The sequence below is a fragment of the Artemia sp. Qi Xiang Cuo genome, chromosome 6 (genome assembly GCF_049724085.1).
Source record: "Artemia sp. Qi Xiang Cuo chromosome 6, ASM4972408v1, whole genome shotgun sequence".
NCBI classification, from domain to species: Eukaryota; Metazoa; Arthropoda; class Branchiopoda; order Anostraca; family Artemiidae; genus Artemia; species Artemia sp. Qi Xiang Cuo.
In genome coordinates this window covers 58,353,173-58,374,888 of record NC_142799.1, presented here as the reverse complement: position 1 = coordinate 58,374,888, position 21,716 = coordinate 58,353,173, and the positions used below count along the sequence as shown (strand labels likewise).

Sequence of the window (21,716 nt, the reverse complement as noted above, 5' to 3'; positions counted from 1 at the left end):
AGCATGGTCAAAAAATCTAATAACTATGTCTTTGAGGATGGCTTAATTCCCCACAGTCCCCGGGGAAGGTCTGCAAGTCATGAACTTGGCCAAATTTTTACATACAGTATTGGTTATTGGTAAGCATACAGAAGTTTTCAGGGGGGATTTTTTTCTGCTAGTGGAGGGGGGTTACGTGGGAGGATCTTTCCATGGAAAAAGTTTTCATAGGCGAAGGAACGTTGCTAGGAAGGGGGTGCCGGATTTCCCAGCATTATTTAAAAAAACGAAAAGAGATTAAATAAAAAAACAAGTTTTTCAACTGAAAGTAAGGAGCAATATCAAAACTTATAACGAACAGGAATTACTACGTATATTATTGGGTTCGCCCTCTAGTCAGTGCCTCACTCTTTACGCTAAATTTTTGTTTAGTGCTTTCATAAGAGCTATTTATTCTAATTAACGGCCTTTGTGATTAAGGGGTCATTGTTAAAGAATTGGAACAAAATTCGAACTTTACGTAAAGAGCCTGGTATTGACTAGGGGGTGAACCCCTTGTTATACGTAATAAAAATATACGAATATGGAAGTTCGTTACGTAAGTTAATTCTTAAGTTATGTATATTTATTACTAAAAAGAACGTTCGTAAATAAAAATAAAAGTTATAATCCCCTTTTTAAGTAACGAAAAAAATTGGAGGACAGCTACGCCCTCTCCTCCGCCCCTTTTTTCTAAATATCGCAGATCAAAACATCGAGAAAACCATTTAGCCAAAAAAAAAGTAAAATTGATATGCAAGTTTAGTTTTAGTTATTCATGTACAGTGAGCAAAAATCAAAACCTGCATTAAATCAAAAACGTTCAGAAATTAAATACAAAAAATAAGTTTTTTTAACTGAAAGTAAGGAGTGACATTAAAACTTAAAACGAACAGAAATTATTTCGTATATGAAAGGTGCTGTCCGCTCCTCAACACCTCGCTCTTTACGCTAAAGTTTGACTCTTTCTCACAAGTGTATTTTTTAAAACAATAAAAAAATTTTGCGTAAAGAGCGAGGCGTTGAGGAGGGGACAGTCCCTTTCATATACGGAATAACTTATATTTGTTTTTGGTTTTAATGTCGCTCCTTACTTTCAGTTAAAAAAAAATTTTTTTGTATTGAATCTAGCAACTACTGACGTCCTATAGCTATAGTTGCGACTTTGGAGCATCAAAGCTTCAGACATTCAGTCTTCATTGGCGGATTCTGGCATTAGATTCCAGGGAATGGATTCCAGCATTAGATTCCATGGTGACAACACTGACTACTAGTTCATGCTTGATATGGATTTTCGGGTACTTGCGTATTATTTAATGCGTATTTATTTAATATAATGCCTTCTGGGCGGCCTGCTTTCATTAATTCTCTGTAGTAGATTCCATAATTTTGTTAATAAAATTTATGTTTTAATCATATTTTCTATATTTCATTAGGACTAACTTCACTTCTTAGGTATGGTCAGTATAATACACAAGTACTAGGTTTTCAAATGTCTTAATATACTGGGTGAAGGAGACGGATATAGAAATTGTAAGAAAAAGTAAAGAAATATAGATGAATATGACGAAGATGATAATTGAAGAATGATGCTTCTTGAATAAATGAGTTGTACAAGAAAATTGCTACACCAGTAAATAGAATTATAGCACTTGAATAAAAATTTAAGATAGGCCAAGCTTATTTATCAGGAATAACAAAATGCGAAACTAAAATAGATCTAGACAGCTTTTTATAAATAGATGCAATAATAAAAAAAAATATTTGGACTTACTATTGCTAAATTCTTCAAAGTGATAGTTCCATACCTCCTTTTACGGTTAAGAGGAGATTTTCTTTGGGAAGGGATTTACAAAAACGGATATATAAAGAGCGCCATATGATGGTCATAGAAAACGAGGCTATTGGGCTACGAGATTTAGTTGGACCTAGCCTGAACTCCCTTGTATGTCTGCTATGGAAATTTTCTGCTTGGAATCAGTTTTACTCACTTTGTTTAAGCTTTTCCATTTAAATTGGGCTCTAAATAATAAATGACAAGTGGGTATACGATGGCTGTTAATTAGTGTAAACATAACAAGTCGTTGAGTCTCTAAATGAAAACTGTCTTAAAACTACTGAACAGAAATTTTGAAGAAAATAGGCAGACGATAGCCCTCAATTATTATTTTAGAATACCCACTAACCTATTCGGAACCTAGTCAGGATGTCGGGTAGAAAAAACAGCTTCTCAACTTAATTTCTGAAATGGAATTTTCCAGTGCTTAGTTGCGTGAAAGTTTCCGCAGGTCATGCCTCAAAACAAACTAGCTTCTCGTAATTAAAGAAATATTGCTGTCACTTCTTTGCAGTGAAGCTATACGCTAACATTCAAGCTGATGTGCAGTAGTCTCAACTTAAAAGGATTATTTTAAAGGTAAAAAGTTTATTATTTTATAAATGTTAAAAAGAAATAAAAAAGCATTATGTGTGCTAGCTAAACCTATCTAACAACTGGCGTAGCTTAACTATGGTTACGCATATAAGTAGACGGCAGGAATCTGCGATCAGCCAGATTCAAAGCATGTCACTGGCCACTTTTCAGGAGTTTGATTTGGATGCATACTATTGTATATGAGTTTAAGAAGTATGAAAGGAAGACACCTTCTTTTCAATTTACTCTGATTCAAAACTCTCTTTGTACCATCCTTTGTCTTGTAAATCTAGTAACTTCAGTAAGTTAACAATTTTTAACTCTTGCTTCCAACTTAGTTGTATGGGTCTTCAAGTAAATGGTACCATATGGCTGGTACTCTTCTGGTACCTGTGTAGGATATAGAGGATATTCAACATGAGAGCAGCCCGTCCAACTCTGAGCAGTAATGTCAGGTGCCTGACATAGGATAGTACAACAAGAGAAGCAAAAATGCGCCTTCAGCGCATTTTCACTATAGATTTTTTGGGTGGAGTTCGAAATTCAGGGGAAATTAGATCTTGCAGGGATGAGTGCAAAAAAAAAAAAAAAAAAAAAAAAAAAACAAAAATTCACAGACAACGTTACTAGATAGGTACAAATTGTGTGAATTTTCCTTTTCAGAATACTACAATTCAAGATTGGTAGGATTCAGTCTTCATTGACAGGTTTCGGCATCAGATTCCGAAATCGGAAACAATGAAGCATTTTTTGACTGATTGCACGCGCTTTTGCGGTCAAAATTTTCTGTTCTCAGTCTCTGGCTTGACAAGAAAGATATTTTCCTCAGTTCTCTGGTATGTTGTCAGATAATTAGATAAAAGCGGGAATTAAAGAAGATCTAACAAAAAAAAATATTTGCCAATATCTAAGCTGGCATTTTACATTACTTTCTGGCTGATATAGTAAATTATTCCCTATCAACAATAGAAATTGTGATTAAAGAACTAAAAGAAAAAAAAATAAGTACTCAGTATACTGATCTTGCAATATAGATAAGTTATACAAAAACTTGGAAGTTAAAGGCTCATTTGACAGAGATAACTAATAGATAGGATTTTCTAAAAAAAAAAGAACTAAAGAAAAGCATGATCCTTGAAGCATCAATGTTGACTTCCTTATACAATGTTTTTGTGACATTGCATTTCTAAGCTTCAAAAAGATGTAAATTCTCAAACTTAGCTATGAGAACAAAATCTTTCGTAGCTTTCGAAATATAAATTAGAACGACAGGAACGACCAAGTTAAAGATAAGAAATTAGATCGGCCGGTATTAATGCAACAGCGTAACTATCTATAAAATTGCAGGCCAAAGACAATGTTCTGAGATTTTTGTCATGAAACAGAATCCAAAGACATACATGAGACAAAATTGTACTTGGCAAGGTCCTTCAAAAGTTCTGATTCGTATTTTATTTGTGTTTCCCTTTTAATGAACTACGAAATAGTTTTGTACATTTTTTAATCAAATATTATATTTATCTTCGACTAGAATTCAAAATCATTTTCAAAGTTAAATAACAAACCCTCCTTCTATATCGCCCAAAATTTCCCCAAGAGTTTCATCTTGATTTTCATTGTCATTGGATGGTTTTTTGATGTCAAGCATGTCAATGGTAAATTTATTCAACATAGTGGGTGTAGAATCAAAGTCCCTACGGCACTTTCCCTGGCAATTTAGCTAAATTCGGATAGTCACAATAGAGTTAAGCATTTTTAGCTGCATCCTGTTTCGAATTTTGTACTTGACAAGATTCATAACAGAAAACACTCTCTCGACGAAGGAGTTGCTGCTGGGTAGGCTTAAGACAGAAAGAGCTGCTTGAGCTATGTCGAACAAAGGTCAGATTTTCCAACTCTTCTCTGTATTTTTTATCGAAATTTGACCACTTTCCCACATCTGGTTTTTCACGCTAAGGATAGTGCACGCTTTGATAATATAAAATTTAGGTCCTCATGGAGTCTGGAATGCGATATGAGAATCCCTGTGGGGTTCTTAAAATTCCATCTGTCTTTATTGACATATTCCTGAATCTGTCAGTAGAAGTTGTCAGTAAACACTAAACCTTAAGATTTTGAGTTTTGTCATTGTTATTGTGAAGGCAAAATACGCCTACTTTGCGCCGATATTTTTGACATGCGCAAATCGGCGCAATGTGCCAATTTGAAAAATTCAATGTGCAATCAAAGCGCCCAAATGGCGCAAATGTGCACCACTTGGCAACACAGAGGCTGACTTGCGTTTAGTCGAACCTTGTCTTTTGCTGAGAACGTATTATCTTTAACGGCCGTATAACTGTTTTCAAGGGACGACTCTAGTGGACTTATGAATGTATAATGAGCTAGGAGATGGCGAGCGGTTGGCCCCCTGAAACGCTCAAAGCTGGATGTAAGACTAATTTATAATGGAAGATGGTGAATTAAATTTAGCCTTTCTATTTTGACTGACTGATCACCTCCCCAGGAAAAATCTTCTAGCTTCACCATGCCTAGGAAACAGACCCGACTGAACTTGAAAGTGATTAAAAATCATATATATATATATATATATATATATATATATATATATATATATATATATATATATATATATATATATATATATATATATATATATATATATATATATATATATATATATATATATATATAAACATATAGACTACAAAAATAAGATATGTAGACTGTATTTTTAAAACCGGCAACATGATTTAGAATAGTCCAAGTCATATATACATCTCTACAATCATTCAAATAAAATTAAGCCTTAAGAAGAAAGATGGGTCAAGCTCAATCCTTCAGGGAATCAGCTATGGAAAGATTTTTTTTCAAGTCAATATGCTATTAAAAGCATGCAATTTTGCTTAGTCTTTCATATTTCAAACTAGCCCATTTTACTACTTTGATTCTTTATCCACGTTTCTACCTAGATGCTTTTTTACTATCAAATTTAGACTCTTTATCGAGGGACAAGTTATTTCTGAAACAGAGGAGGGGTAGAAGGAAAGGATTTACCGTCATTCTCGATCTCAAGATCTTACTTGTCCAGATTAATCCTTAATTCTACTTTATCCTAGGAAGATATATGCACACGCCATTCCAGACCATTAGTGAACTAAGAGATATTTCTCGGGGGGATTCCCCCATTTATTCCTAATTTAATGCACTCAGAAAAAGATCATCTGGGGATATGGCAGCCGTTTTATCGACCACATACACTCAAAAACGTCGTCCCAATTGATTAATCATTTTGCCTGATAACCACAATTTTTCCTGGAATGAAAAATTGCATCGATTAATATACGATTCTCACTCGGAAGAAGAAGAATAAAAGCAAGCTGCAGTGGCTAGTTCTGGTTTCTAAATTGACTTTGAACAAAATTGGACAAATGACGAATGACATCTTAACAAAACGAAAACTTTTTAAATCAAACAAAGAGCTGAACAATTGGTTATAAATTTAAATTCACAGGGAAGATTCGTAAAGAAAAACCAGGTTGCCATTTTAATGTTTTTTGAGGTCACAATAACATAAACTATGTCATAGCATTGAATACAGGGAACATTTTTACGATGACAGACTTTAAAAAATAAATGTGTTATTTGTGCATAAGCTATCATAACATATTCATCATTTGCGCATTAAACTTCTCTCCGAGCGATAGTTCCTATAAAGTATGTTTTTCTAAAATCGTTCCTTTTCACCTTCTTCATATACGCTTCTCGTTAAATGTGGGCTGCTTGCTCCAAGTAGATAACACTTACGCTAAACAGCATTCCAAAAGCATTGCTTCCACTATGGCGGATTTTTACAACTTTATCGGATTTTCGGCCCGCTTGTAAGAAAAAAAAAAATTGTGCCAGACGTCGGAATTTTGTCGGATTTTTAGTAAAAACTGGATATTTGCCGGATTTTTAGTTGTTCTAGATTTTATTTTATTTTTTACTAGAGAAGGATTTTCAAACTAGCGAAATGGGTGGACCGTTCTCTTAATGATTAAAAAAAAAACTATCGCTAGTTTAAGAAAGGCGAAAATTTTGGAAATTTGTTGCAGTTTTGTTCTGTAATAAGGAGTTTGAAATACAAATAGACCTCTTTGACGTGGTTGGGCGTTGTGATGGAAAAGTGGAAACCGTCTTCAACCTTATTTGTGATGTTTTTCAAGATAAAAAGATACCTACAGAGAACTGGGTTGGATTCTGCGTGGACACATGTAATACTATGTTTGGGTGTGATAAATCGGTTGTGAGCAGAATTAAAGACACATCTCCATCTGTGATATGTGTCAAGTACAGCAGTCAATCAATTCATTTAGTTGCTTCTTATGCTTGCAAGCAATTGCCAAAGTAATCGGAAGATCTGTATCGCACAGTATATAATCACTTCAGCATGAGTGCCAAATGCCGCTCCGAGTTTGGATTGCACCAGAAGTTTACAGACACCCCAATCCTGAATGTGCTTGCCCCAGGCGAAAAAACGTTGGCTGTCTTTTCGGATGTGCGTTTAGCGACTATTGCACAATTGGGATGTGCTTAGTAGCTACTTTCAGGGAGTAGCAGCTGAGCATCCAACTTACACAAATGACAAGGCATCGCAAGCCCTAAAAAATCCAAGTTTTCAGATTCTACTTGAGTGCCAACTTTATGTGCTGGAGTTGTTTACAGGTTTTAATTTTCTTTTCGAATCTGAAAAACCTTTGTTTCACAAAATAAAATTAAAGGTGGAGATACTTCTAAGAAATCTGACCATCAATTTCATGAAGACTAGCTACACTAGGTCAACCTCGCCATTGCATCTCGACGATGACAAAGCAAATGAGTACTCGCCAGCTGAAAATGCGTACTTTCGGATGGCAGCTCACGAGTTTCTTCAAACCTTGCAGTCAAATCCAAGTGCAAAAGCAGATGAACTTGAAGTGAAAGTCATCTATAAATGTGCTCGTAGGTTATATGTGGAGGGGGTGAAGCAAATCAAGCAGAAATTCTCGTTTGAGGACAAACTGTTGAGGTCGTTTGAGATCCTTGACCCTACAAAAGAAAGGTTATACAGAGATATAGTGCTCCGTCGTGAGATGGAAGAAAGATAGTAGAGGAATGGCGAAGTTTACTGCTTTTAGATCTTCCATATGTGACAGATGTCTGTGATTTCTAGTGACACTTGACTTCTATGAAAACATCAAATGTTCCTAAGAGGTTCTTTAACATAATCAGCATTGTCCGATACCTCCTGGCCTTGCCATTTTCAAACGTTGTTGTAGAGCGGTGCTTTTCAACTTTAAAAAGATTTTAAAACGGTTTCATAGAAACTCGTTCATAAGTGTGACCCTTACCTCAGATATGCAGGCCAAGTTTGGCATGAAAAGAAAAAGACATGTGTCCCATGATGCCAGTAGTGCCATGATTTAGAGATTGATGCCAGTAGTATAAGGGGTTAATTTCCGAAACGAACAACGGGACGAACATCGTATAAAGCAATAAGAACAGGTTATATTCTGACCAAAATGATATATGATACAGAACTTACAGCCCGAGGGACTAGACCATGTCAATAGGTACTGATTACACATAATTTAATCCAAGAATTAGGTAAATGAGATGCATTTTGATACCTGTATTTATGTAGCTCAACGACTCAAATTATGGTTTTCGTCCAGTATAGTATAGAATTCAAATTGTATGAAGGATCTTAACTCAGGACATGAATATCGAGATAAAACCATATGACAATAATAAGAATATTTTGTTTTATTTGGATTGAATAAAACAGGTAAAGGTTTGAAATTTTAAATGCTTACCAACTAAAGGTAAGTCTGAGGGAATTTTGACTCCCACGCAACATTATATAAATGTCAGAACATTATTAGAATATATTCATCCTTCACAAGTCGATTGATTCGATTGACCTAACTTCACTTCTAGGGTGTGGTCGCTATAATACGGAAGTACCAAGTGAGTTGAACATCCACATCCAACCACCAAGGACTCCAATCATTAAGGACCCCAATACCCCCTCCCCCAACTTTTTGGTCCCTCACCCCATTTTCTTATACTTTTTTGAAGTTTATTTTTTTTTTACTTTCAATTCTTATATTTTTTTAACATTGAATTTTTTTTCTACTTTTTTTACGCGTCTTAAAATGACGTGAAACATACTTAAAACAAAAAAATCACATTTTTTTTTATTTTCAAAATAAAAATGAGAATGATATCGATATGTTAGTTGTGATTTTTACTATTAAAAATAATGTTTGTAGTAACACTTTTCTTTTTTTTGTTACTTAGAATTTTTTGGACTTTATTTTATTATTTTTAATTATGCGGCAGTACCAATGGTACTCTATGGCTGGTTATCGACACTACCTAGTTTACTTTACGTAGTAAATCAGTAATTTTCATACATTGGAAGGATAAACACTTGCATAATATTTAAAAAAAAAGGAATAAAATATTCGAAAAAAGTATGTGCACATGATGAAATCATCATTCGTTAAATGCCGACAAGGAGAAATATTTGAACGATGAAACAAGCATTAATGGGGATTTTATTGGAAATGTATGCCTATGTTGTCATGACAGCGAGGAGCTAAATTCCTTTAGACTAACGAAACCATTCAAGTCTTATGATGGTGGATACAATAAGTGAGAGTGAGACATCCAGAGATGATATCGCTCAAAAAGAATGCCAATATAAAAATCACAGTTGATGAAGATGGGCATCTTCTTGCTAATGGTTCTGATAGCTGTTGATAGATCCTATTGCAATCGTTCTGGTATAAGTATTCAAATGAAAGCAAAGGCAAAAAGAAATGCCTGCTGCATTAATATCATAAACCATATCTTTTCTACGTACCAGAACTGTTGCGTGTGTAAAAATAATGTGATAATAGACAATGAAATCTCTGGAAAAATAAACAGGGTATTGGCAGACAATATCATTAATGAATATAAAGATGAATGGATTAATGATTATTCTACTGGATACGAACTAAGAGATGAGAATACCTACACTATCAAGAGAAAACATGATGAATTATTTTATGGAACAGATTCAAAATGTCCCAAGTTGTTCAATGATATTAATAATGTATAATAATACATGTAATGTATTTTTATGTTAATATTCTACATGTCACTATTTCAATAAAAATATTTTATGCATTACTTTGTTATGTTTCCATTTTTTTTAGGGTACGCTATCAAGTCAACGTTTAGAATGTTTATTTAAAAGTCGGAGATGTAAGAAAAGTAATTTTTAGACATAGATGCTACTAGCAGGCTCATAGGGGATATATTAGAAACTGAGATAGGTTAACAGAGCTTTTACCAAGTCTGAGAGAGATGAACTGAATTATGTTCTCCAAAATTCCCAGAGCCAAGCAAACACCCGCCCAGAAACACAGACACAGAGTTTGAGCGAGACAAAAAAAAACAGATTTAGACATACAAATAGACAAAGACACGTACTGGGAATAAGCAAACCTCTCCCCAGACACACAAGCCCAGAGAGTGAGAGGCGAAAATACATGTAAGTACACAGATTCAGACATACAAACAGACAAAGTAGACAGACTCTAGGACAAGCAAACACCCACCCAGGCACACAGACAAAGCGATTGCGAGAGCTAAGAACACATAGAGACGCAGAGATTCAGATATACAAACAGAAAAAGACAGATACTTGGACAAGCAAAGACCTTCCCAGACACACAAGCACAGAGAGTGAGAAAGACAAAATCACATGCAACCACACAGATTCAAACATAAAAACAGACAAAGACCGATACTAGGACAAGCACGCACCCGCCCAGACACACAGGCACTGATAGTGAGAGAGATAAAAACACACACAAACGCACAGAGTTAGATATACAAACAGACAAAGACAGACACGAGTAACAACAACACCTGCCTAGGCACACAGGCACGGAGAGATAGAGAGACAAAAACACATAAACACACAGATTCAGACATACAAACAAAAAAATACAGGCACTTGAACAAGCAAAGACCCACCCAGACACACAGGCTTAGAGTGTGAGAGAGACAAAAACACATACAAACATTTAGATTCAGACATACAAACAGACAAGGTAGACAGACTCTAGGAAAAGTAAAGATCCAGCCAAGGAACAAAGACACAGCGGTTGCGAGAGCCAAGAATAAAATAAGACAAACAGATTTAGACTTACAAAAAGACAGACACAGGGACAAGCAAGGCATAGCAAGGCATAGCACAGGCATAGTGAGCTAGAGAGAAAAAACACATACAAATAAACAGATTCAAACATACAAACAGAAAAAGACAGACACTAGAAAAAGCCACCCAGACACACAGGCACAGAGAGTGAGAGATAAAAATTAATACGAACAAAAAGATTCAAACATAAAAACAGACAAAGACAGACACTGGTAATAAGAAAACACCAGCCCGGACGCACAGGCACAGTGAGTGAGAGAGAAAAAGACACATACAAACACACAAATTCAGACATACAAACAGACAGAGACAGACACGGGGACAATCAAACACCCACCCAGACAAACAGGCATAGTGAGTGAAAGAGACAAAAACACATACGAACAGATACATTCAGACATACAAACAGTCAAAGACGGACACTGGGAGAAATTGTATTCGGGTAAAAATTTGATCATAGGCAGCACGCGCTAGCCTGGCTAAGTAAAGAACGATTTGGGCACAATGTGTTTTTTTCTCAATATCCGGGCACTTTGTATCGAAGGAGTTGTCGTAGAAACAATGAAAAGGGCTTATTCGATTAGAAATTGGAGTGGCTAGTGCCCTTTTTAATAGTCGAAGGGGATTGGAGGGAAACTAGCCCCCAACCCACGCCCACTTTTCCCCCAAACACATCCAATCAAAATTTTGAGATAGCCATTTTCTTCAGCGTAGTTGATTTCCAGATAGAAAATATTTTTTTGAGGAGGACACTCCCCAACAACCCTCAGGGCACGGGTTTTAAGTTATTCCAAAAGGGCATATAAGAACGATGTTGGTACAATGTACTATTTATTATTTTTTCCTTTAGAGCAGGGCAGTTCATATAGAAGGGGTCGTCGTAGAAACTTCAAAAGGGGCTCATTTGATTGGAAATTGAGAGTTCTAGTGCCGTTTTCAATAGTCGAAAGTGATTGGAGGGCAACTATTCCCCCTCACGCCCAACATTCCCCCAAACACATCCAATCAAAATTTTGAGGTAGCCATTTTATTAAGCGTAGATGATTTCTAGATAGAAAATAGATTTTTGAGGAGGACACACCCCAAAGTCCTTTGGGGCAAGGATTTTAAGATCTTCCTAAGGGGAATATCAGTTTATAAATGTAGGTGTTGGCACAACATGTTCATAAAAAGATCATTAAACTGGAATTTCAAAGGCCTCATACCTTTGTGAAGTGTAAACAGTAATTTAAGGACCGGCACCCCCCCACACCCATCCTTACCCCAAACACATCAAATAAAAATTTTGAGAGATCCATTTTGTTCAGCGTAGTTGATTTCAAGAGAGAAAATATATTTTTGAGGAGAACACTCCCCCAAAACTCTCAGGGCAAGGGTTTTAAGTTATGCCCTGGGGCATATAATGTTTTTATAGAAGGCGTTGTCGTAGAAACTTCAAAAGGGGCTCATTCGATTGGAAATTCAAAGAGCTAGTGCCCTTTTTAATAGTCGAAAGTGATTGGAGGGCAACTAGCCCCCCATCCCCCACGCCCATCATTCCCACAAACACATCCAATCAAAATTTTTAGATAGCCATTTTATTCAACGTAGTTGAAAGTTTTGGAAATTAGGTCTTTAAGGATGACAACTCCTCCCCCCACAGCCCTCAGGACAAGGGTCTTAAGTTATGCCCTGGGGGCATATAAGGTTTATATAGAATGTTGTTGTATAAATTATAGGCAGCGCCTATGTAACAGTAAAGTAAAGAAATGCCTAAGTAAAGAACGGGGACACTCGAAAACGAGACAAGAAACGGGGACTAAGTAAAGAGGAGGACACGCCCCTACAACCCTCAGGGCAAGGGTTTTAAGTTATGCCCTGGGGGTATATAAGAACGATGTTGGCACAAAGTATTATTTATTAATTTTCTCCTTTAGAGCAGGGCACTGCGTATCGAAGAAGTTGTCGTAGAAACTTCGAAAAGCGCTCCTTCAATTGGAAATTGGAGTGGCTTGTGCCCTTTTTAACAGTCGAAAGTGATTGGAAGGAGACTAACACCCCTTCCACGCCCCCCCCCCCCCCATTTCCCGAAAAACATCCAATCAAAATTTTGAGATATCCATTTTGTTCAGCGTAGTTGATTTTCAGATAGAAATTATGGTTTTGAGGACAGTCACCCACAGCCCTTAGGGCAAGGGTTGTAAGTTATGCCCTGGGGGCATATAAGGTTTTTTTATATAGAAGATGTTGTCGTAGAAACTTTAAAAAAGGCTCATTCGATTGGAAATTCAAAGGGCTAGTGGCCTTTTTAATAGTCGAAAGTGACTAGAGGGCAACTAACCTGCCTCTAACGCCCACCTTTTCCCCAAACACATCCAATCAAAATTTTGTATAGTCATTTTATTCAACGTAGTTTTAAATTCTGGAAATTAGGTCTTTAAGGATGACAAACCCCCCACAGCCCTCAGGGCAAGGGTTTTAAGTTATGCCCTGGTAGCATATAAGGTTTTTATAGAAAGCGTTGTCATAGAAACTTCAAAAAGGGCTCATTCGATTGCAAATTGAAATGGCTAGTGCCCTTTTTGATAGTTGAAAGTGATTGGAAAGCAACTAACGCCCCTTCCACGCCCAGCATTTTCCCAAACACATCCAATAAAGATTTCGAGATATTCATTTTGTTCCACGCAGTTCAAAGTTCAAGAAATTATACCTTTGAGCAGGACACTCCTCCAACATTCTTCAGGGCAAGGTTTATAAGTTATGCCCTGGGGGCATATAAGGCTCTTATTCAAATCTTTGTTGTGGGAACTTGAAAAAGGGCTCATTCGATTGGAAATTCAAAGGGCTAGTGCTCTTTTTAATAGTCGAAAGTGCTTTGAAGGCAACTAACCTCCCTCTCACGCCCATCTTTTTCCAAACATATCCAATCAATATTTCAGATAGCCGTTTTATTCAACGTAGTTGAAAGTTTGGAAATTAGGTCTTTAAGGATGACAACCCCTCCGCCCCCCCCCCCACAGCCCTCAGGGCAAGGGTTTTAAGTTATACCATGGGTGCGTATAAGGTTTTTATTGAAAATGTAGAAACTTCAAAAGGGCTCATTCAATTGGAAATTGAAAGCGCTAGCGCCTTTTTTAAGAGTTGAAAGTGATTGGAGAGTGACTAAGGCCCCTCTCACGCCCACCATTTTCCCAAACACATCCAATCAAAATTTTGAGATATCCATTTTTTTTCAACGTAGTTGAAAGTTCTTGAAATTAGGTCTTTTAGGATGATAACCCCCTCAGAGCCCTCAGCGCAAAGGTTGTAAGTTATGCCCCGGGGGCATATAAAGTTTTTATAGAAAGTTGTTATAGAAATTTCGAAAAGGGCTCATTTGATTGGAAATTGAAATCGCCCTTTTTAATAGTCGAAAGTGAGCGGAGAGTAATTAACCTCCCTCTTACGCCCACCATTTACCCAAAAATATTCAATCAAAGTTTAGAGATAGCCATTGCGTTCAACGTAGTTGAAAGTTTTGAAAATTATGTAGTTAAGGATGACAAACCCTCCAGAGCCCCAGGGGCAAAAGTTGCAAGTTCTGCCCTGGGGGCATATAAGGTTTTTATAGATAGAGTTGTCGTAAAACTTCAAAAGAGGCTCATTCAATTTGAAATTGAGAGGGCTATTGCCCTTTGTAATAGTCGGAAGTGATTGGAAGTTATATAACCCCCCTCTCACGCCCAACATTCCTCCAACACATCCAATTTAAAATTTCAGATAGCCATTTTGTTCATCGTAGTAGAAAGTTCTGGAAATTAGGTCTTGGAGAATGACAACCCCCCCCCCCAGCACTCAGGGCAAGGGTTGTAAATTATGCCCTGGGGGCATATACGCTTTTTATTGAAAGTTTTGTCGTAGAAACTTTAAAAGGGCTCATTTGATTTGAAATTGAAAGGGCTAGGGCCATTTTAATAGTTGAAAGTTATTGGAGAACGACTACCGCCCCTCTCACGCCCACTATTTCCCCAAACACATTCAATCAAAATTTTTAGATAGCCATTTTTGTTTAACGTAGTTGAAAGTTCTGGAAATTGGGTCTTAGAGGATGACAACCACCCTAACAGACCTTGGGGTAAGGGTTGTAATTTATGCCCTGGGGGCATATAAGGCGTTTATAGAAAGCGTTGTCGTTTTCAAAAATGGCTCATTCGATTGGAAATTGAAAGGCCTAGTGCCCTTTTTAATAGTCGAAAGTGATTGGAAGGCTTGACATTTTTATAGTAAAGATCGACGTGAGTATAATGCATTATTTTTTGTTGTTGTTGTTGTTTAGACCAGGGCACTTCGTATCGAAGGGGTTGTCGTGGGAACTTTGAAAATGGCTCATTCGATTGAAAATAAAAAGGGCTGCTGCCCTTTTTAATAGTCGAAAGTGATTTGAAGGCAACTAATCCCCCTTCCACTCCCACCCTCCTACGCCGACCCTCCCACGTCAACCCTCCCATTTCTGCTCTTAAAATTTAACCAAATTAAAATAGCGTAAGTGTATCCAAGCTATCAAAGAAAGTAAACAGATTTTTTTGCGAATGGTATCAAGTTTTCCATTTCAGATCAACTAGTGGAGGTATGAAACTATATTAAACAGTACTATTTGTGTCCAGATTTATAAAAGGGTGTACGTTGTTAAAAATTGCTGAAAATTTTTCTCCAGTATTGAAATAGCAGGCCAAACTATAAAGTCTTAAAAAACGAAAAGATTTAAAGTATTATTTTCTTTTTCACTAAAAAGACTATGTCAATATAAAACGAAGAGAAATTAATTTAATAAACTTTCCACAAAATAAGCTTTTCAAAGAAAAGTAAAGAACTCCATTAAACAAAAAATGAGCAAAAATAGAATCAAATAATCCACCAAGCGTCAAGCTAGCACAAATCATCATCAATAAATAAATGGAACCCAAAACGAACATAAATTACAATAATTAACCGAGTCAAACTCAAAACGAGCAGAAATTAAAATAAGTTGGGTGCAAAACCCCTATGCCTTCCCAAGGCCAGAACAAAATTTGCACTGTACTGAAAAAATACAAATGAATGTGCATTGTCAGTTTAATATACATATACTGATATTTAGTAATCAAAATGTTAATATTATTTGATTTATTAAAGTTATAAAAGTAAAAACATTTATATTTTTTCAGTAAAGTGCAAATTTTGTTCTGGCCTTGGAAAGGCATAGGGGTTTTGCGCCCAACTTATGTTAATATCTGCTCGTTTTGAGTTTGACTCGGTTAATTATGCTTGGTTAATTTGGTTCTTGTTTGTCATTAAATAAAAAAAACAAGTTTTTTTAACTGAAAGTAAGGAACGACGTTAAAACTTAAAACGAACAGAAATTATTCCGTATATGAAGGGGACTGTCCCCTCCTCAACGCCTCGCTCTTTACGCTAAAGTTGTTTTATGGTTTAAAAAAAATAGAGTTGCGAGAAATTCGAACTTTGGAGTAAAGAGCGAGGCGTTGAGGAGGGCACAGCCCCTTTCATATACGAAATAATTTATGTTCGTTTTAAGTTTTAACATCGTTCCTTACTTTCAGTTAAAAAAACTTGTTTTTTTTATCTAATTTTTGAACGTTTTTGAATTAATGCAGGTTTTGATTTTGGCTCACCGTACATGAATAATTAAAACAAAATTTGCATATTATATTTGGTTAAATGGCTTTCTCGACACTTGTTTAATTTTATTTACGAACGTTTTTATTAGTAATAAATATACGTAACTTAGAATTAACTTACGTAACGAACTTCTATATTCATAAATTTTTAACATGTATATTAGGGGGTTCGCCCCCTAGTCAATACCCTGCTCTTTAAACTATAGTTCAAATTTTTTTTTCCAGTTCTTTAAAAATTACCTCTTAATCACAATCAGTTGATCAGTTGAAAAACTTTTTTTTTATTTAATTCCTGATCTTTTTCTTTAATAATGCTGGGAAATCCGGCGCCGCCGTCCGAGCCCTGGCCCGGCCCCCGGGAACACTTCCGGCATGGCCCGCTCCTTCCCTCTAGCCCCCGACCCTCTCCTTCCCCCAACTACCAGAAAAAATCTCCTCTGAAAAAGTCTGTATACTTCCCAATAACCAATACTATATGTTAACATTGAGTAAAGTTCATAACTTTCAGCCCTCCCCTGGGGACTTTGGGGGATCAAGTCATCCTAAAAGACATTTTTATCATATTTTCGACCATGCTGAACAAAATGGCTATCTCAAAATTTTGATCGGGTGACTTTGGGAAAAAAATGAGCCTGGGAGGGGGCCTAGTTGCCCTCCATTTTTTTTGGTAATTTAAAAAGGGCACTAGAACTTTTAATTTCCGTTCCAATTCGCCCTCCAACTATTTTATAGCACCACTGGTTCTATACGAAAACCCCGGGGAAAAAAAAAAAAAAAAAAAAAAAAAAAAAAAAAAAAAAAAAAACACGCAAACGGTATCTTTCTTGTGGCAAAAAATTGAAAAATACACATTTTTTTATATAGGAGCTTGAAACCAATACAGTAGGGTTATCTTATAAGCTGAATATGATGGTGTGGTTTTCATTAAGGTTCTTTAACTTTTAGGGGGTCTTTCTCCCTTTTTTCGAAAATCAGCCAAATTTTCGCAGGCACGTAACTTTTGATTGGTAAGATTAAATTTAATGAAACTTATATATTTGAAATCAGAATTAAAATCTGATTCTTTTGATGTATCTATTGGTATCAAAATCCCGTTTTTTAGAGTTTCGGTTACCATTGAGCCGGGTCGCTCCTTACTTACAGTTCGTTACCACGAACTGTTTGATAGTATATGTCTTTGTCGATTTTTATATCTGAATCTGTGTACTTCCATGTGTTTTTGTCTCTCACTCTTTTATTCCCAGTGTGTGTCTTTGAGAGTAAAAAGAGATTGGAGGGCAACTAGCTCCCCCCTTCACCCCTTTTTTCCCAAATGTATCCAGCGAAAATTTTGAGATAGCCATCTGGTTAAAAATTGTTCAACAGTCAGATAACAAAAACATCAGGTGTCGATACAAACCCCCGGGGCCCAGGAGCAGGCCCCGGGGGCCTGCTCCCGGGCATATATATAGGTATCCCTGGGCATATATAGTTCTCATGAAAGGGATGTTCGTATCAACTTCAGGGAGAGCTCATTTGATTGGAAATTGAAAGTTCGAGTTGACTTTCCAAGCGTCAAAAGAGATCCGAGGGCAACTAGCCCCCCCCCCCCCCCCTACGCCTTCTCTTTCCAAACCCATCTGATGAAAATGTTGAGATAGAGTTTTTGTTGAAAATACATCAAAGGTTGGATAAGAAAAACTCCGGTGACAATACAACCCCCCAGGGCCCGGGGGAAGGCCTTCTAAGTTATGCCCTGAAGGCATGTATGGTTCTTATGAAAGGGATACTCGTATAGACTTCATAGAGTGCTCATTTGATTGGAAATTGAAATTCTAGTTCACTTTTTAAGCGTCAAGAGATTGAAGAGCAACTAGCATTCCCCATGCCCTTTTCTCCCCAGCCCATCGGCTACAAATTTTGAGATAACCATTTTTTTTAAATTGTTCAAAAATTAGATAACAAAACTCCGGTGTCGACACATCCTCCCAGGGCCCGGGGGTTAGGCGTTGCAAGTGTTGTCCTTGGGGCGTATGTGGTTATTATGGAAGGGATGCCCGGATAAACTTCATAGAGGGGTCATTCGATTAGCAATTGAAAGTTCTAGTTCACTTTTTAAGAATCAAGATATTGAAGCGTAACTAGCTCCCCCCCCCCTTCCTCACACGCTCTTTTCCCCCAAAACCCATCCAATAAAATTCGAGATACCCATTTCGTGAAAAATAGATCAACGGTCAAATAAGAAAAAGTCCTGTGTCGAAGCAACCCCCCCCAGGGTCCGGGGGCAGGCGTTGTAAGTAATGCTCTGGGGGTATATATGATTCTTATAGAAGGGATGCTCGTACAAGCTTTGGAGAGGGCTCATTTCATTGGAAATTGAATGTTTTTGTTCATTTTTTAAGAGTCAAAAGATATCGGAGGGCAAATAGCCTCCCCCCTCTCCACGCCCTATTTTCTTCAAACCCATCCGATAAGAACTTTGGCAGAGCCATTTTTGAAAATGGTTCAAAGATCATATAGCAAAAACTTCAGGGTCGACGCAATCCTTCAGGGCCCGGGGTAGGACATGCTTGTGTAAACTTCAGAGAAAGCTCATTTGTTTGAAAATTGAAACTTCTATCTCAGTTTTTAAGAGTCAAAAAATATCAGAGGGCAATAATCCCCCGACGCCTGTTTTCCCCCAAATGCATCCGACAAAAATTTTGATATAGTCATTTTGTTAAAAATAGTTGAAAGGTCAGATAAACATACTCCGGTGCCAACACAACCCCCCAGGGCCCGGGGGCAGGCACTGCAAGTAATGCCCTGTTGGAAGATATGGCTCTTATGGAAGGGATGCTCGTGTAAACTTCAGAGAGGGCTCATTTGAACGGAGATTGAAAGTTCTAATTCAATTTTTAAGAATCAAAAGAGATTGGAGGACAACTAGCCCCACCCGACGCCCTTTTTCTGTAAATCTGATACAAATTTTGAGAGAGACATTTTTCTAAAAATTGTTCAAAGGTCAGATAACAAAGGCTCCGGTGTCATCACAACCCCCAGGGCTTGAGGGCAGGCTTTGTGCTGGGGCCGTATGGCCATGTCCATGTCCTGGTGCCGTATATGGTTCTTATGAAAGGGAAGCTCGTATAAACTTCAGAAACGGCTCATTTGATTGGAAATTAAAAGTTCTAGTTCCCTTTCTCAGAGTCAAAAGAGATCAGAGGGCAAATAGCCCCTCCCCCCTCCACGCCGTTTTCTTCCCCAAACCCATCCGATAAAAATTTGAAGCCGCCGTTTTGTTAAAAATGGTTTCAAACATCAGATATCAAAACTTCGGTGTCGAAACAGCCCCCCGGGGCCCGGGGACAGGCGTTGTAAGTTGTGTCCTGGGTACATATATGGTTCTTATAGAAGGGATGCTCGTATAAACTTCTTGAACAGTTTTAGAAAGAATTAATAAATTAAACGGAATATTTGATGTTTAATGATATTAATTACTGAAAGCTCATCAGTTCAAAATTTTACAGTAATTTTAATGTTTATTTTCAATAGTAGGCACGAAAGAACGTATTTGTAATACAATTTGTATTCAGTAAAGCGCCAATGACGCAGTAAGTTTCAGACTTTTACAGTGAGAGAAGGAGGCAATTTCCAAACTCTTGTTTGTAGTGAGTTTGGTTCGTTTCAAGCTTGATTTGCATATTCAATTTAAGTTTCAGTCTTTTTAAGATTTATTTATTCATTTACATTAGTATCTATTGTATGTTTGTTTAAATTGATTCTTTATTTAATTCCTGTTCGTTTTGGGTTTCATTTATACTTCAATAGCAAAACATTTTTTACGTTTTAAGCTTGAATTGCATATTCAATTTAAGTATTACTCGCTTGAAGATTTATTTATTCATTTGTGTTATTACTTGTTGTATGTTTTTTTTGCTATGATTTTTTATTTATTTCTGTTCATTTGGGTTTTATTTATTCTTTAATAGTAATTTTTGGTCATTTTGAGTTTGAATTTTAACAGGTATTTGTATCTGCTGATCTTAAGTTTAACATGGCCTTTAACTTTCTTTGAAAAACTTCTTTTTCGGAAAGTTTTTTAATTAATTGTATAAAACAGATGTGTCATGACGACAGAGGACCTGAAAGTAAGCGTATTTTTGTTAATTGGCACCTGGACTATAGGCTATCCTGATTCCCTATGTTTGAACCATTTTTCCATGCACATTACAATTACAGACCTAGTTTGTGTGTTACCTACATTGGGAGGAAACAGACATTAGAAAAATCAGTCAAAATTTGTGTGGAAGACTCAATAGTCTGCGGTTTTTGTCCACCCATTAGCTAAAACACAAAACACTTCATGGGTCAGTTTTTCCTCCGCCGTGAGGACTTGCCACACCAATGGGTGCTTTACATCCTTTTTTGTTCAGTTTTTCACCACTTTTGAGCCAAAACTAACCATGCACCCTTGTGATTTGAGCATATTATCATTGTATTCAAAACTGTCATTGTAAATAAAATACTGACTGCAGAATTGTTTCCTCAATAAAAACGAAATTTGTTGGTTGTATCCAAGCTTCAGATTTTCAAAGCTTCACGTGATATACTGGATGTTGATCAAGAGGTGGAAGGGACTGAAACTGAAGCCATAGAATAAAAAATATCATGTCAGATAGAGAAAAATGTTCAAATTTTGTTCAACAGAATGAAACTTGGAAAAAATACATCAAACATTATTTTTCATATTTGTGGTAAATTTACTAAAAAAAACTTACTAAATTTCAGAAATATTCAGAAATTTACTAAATATGACCTTGATTTCCTAAATTTACTAACTCGGGTTTGTTTTTTACTAAATTTAGTAAAATTTTACTAAGTGTGGCAACACAGGATATAAGTATGTGAAATTTCCGCCCAATTGTACCTATGCCACTGCGGATGTGGGCGTTTCCAATAGACACAATATCAATATGAATTATTGAACATATTTTATTTTGACAGACCACCAGAATCCTAGCTTGTTGATAAAAGGGTTCTGACTATAACTGATAAGGGGCTTCAACTATTGGAAGTTGATGGAGAAGGGGTGTCGACTAACATTTGAGTGGACATTAACCCTAAGTTCGTTAACTTGAAACCTAATATATACAAGATCAGTGTGGATTTAAGCTGTAGGAACTAAATCCTGGGCTTCCATGGCCCTTTACAAACACCCTCCAACACCACTCCACCTCCTATTTTCCTTCTAACCCAACCAGTCATAAGTTTAAGACAACACACACCAGCGAAAGGCTAAGAAACCTAGCTAAGAAGAGGCACGAAATTGGAAATAAAACATCCCAAGTATGAATTACACAGAATTCTAACCAGCGAAATACAAAAAATATGTATCCCAAGTCATAAGTTTCAGACAACGCATGCCTAAGAAAGGCTAAAAAACCTAGCTCAT

At 36.7% G+C, this 21,716-nt stretch overlaps 1 protein-coding gene across 1 annotated transcript in view; it reads left to right on the top strand.

Moving 5' to 3' along the window:
- The first annotated feature begins 2,302 nt into the window (after positions 1–2,302).
- The window catches only part of LOC148951448 (uncharacterized), a 58,074-nt gene continuing 38,660 nt past the window's right edge, over positions 2,303–21,716 (top strand). Inside the window, exon 1 of the mRNA XM_089090283.1 lies at positions 2,303–2,434. The gene's annotated coding sequence lies outside the window, so the exon portion shown is untranslated. The remainder of the gene's footprint in view (positions 2,435–21,716) is intronic.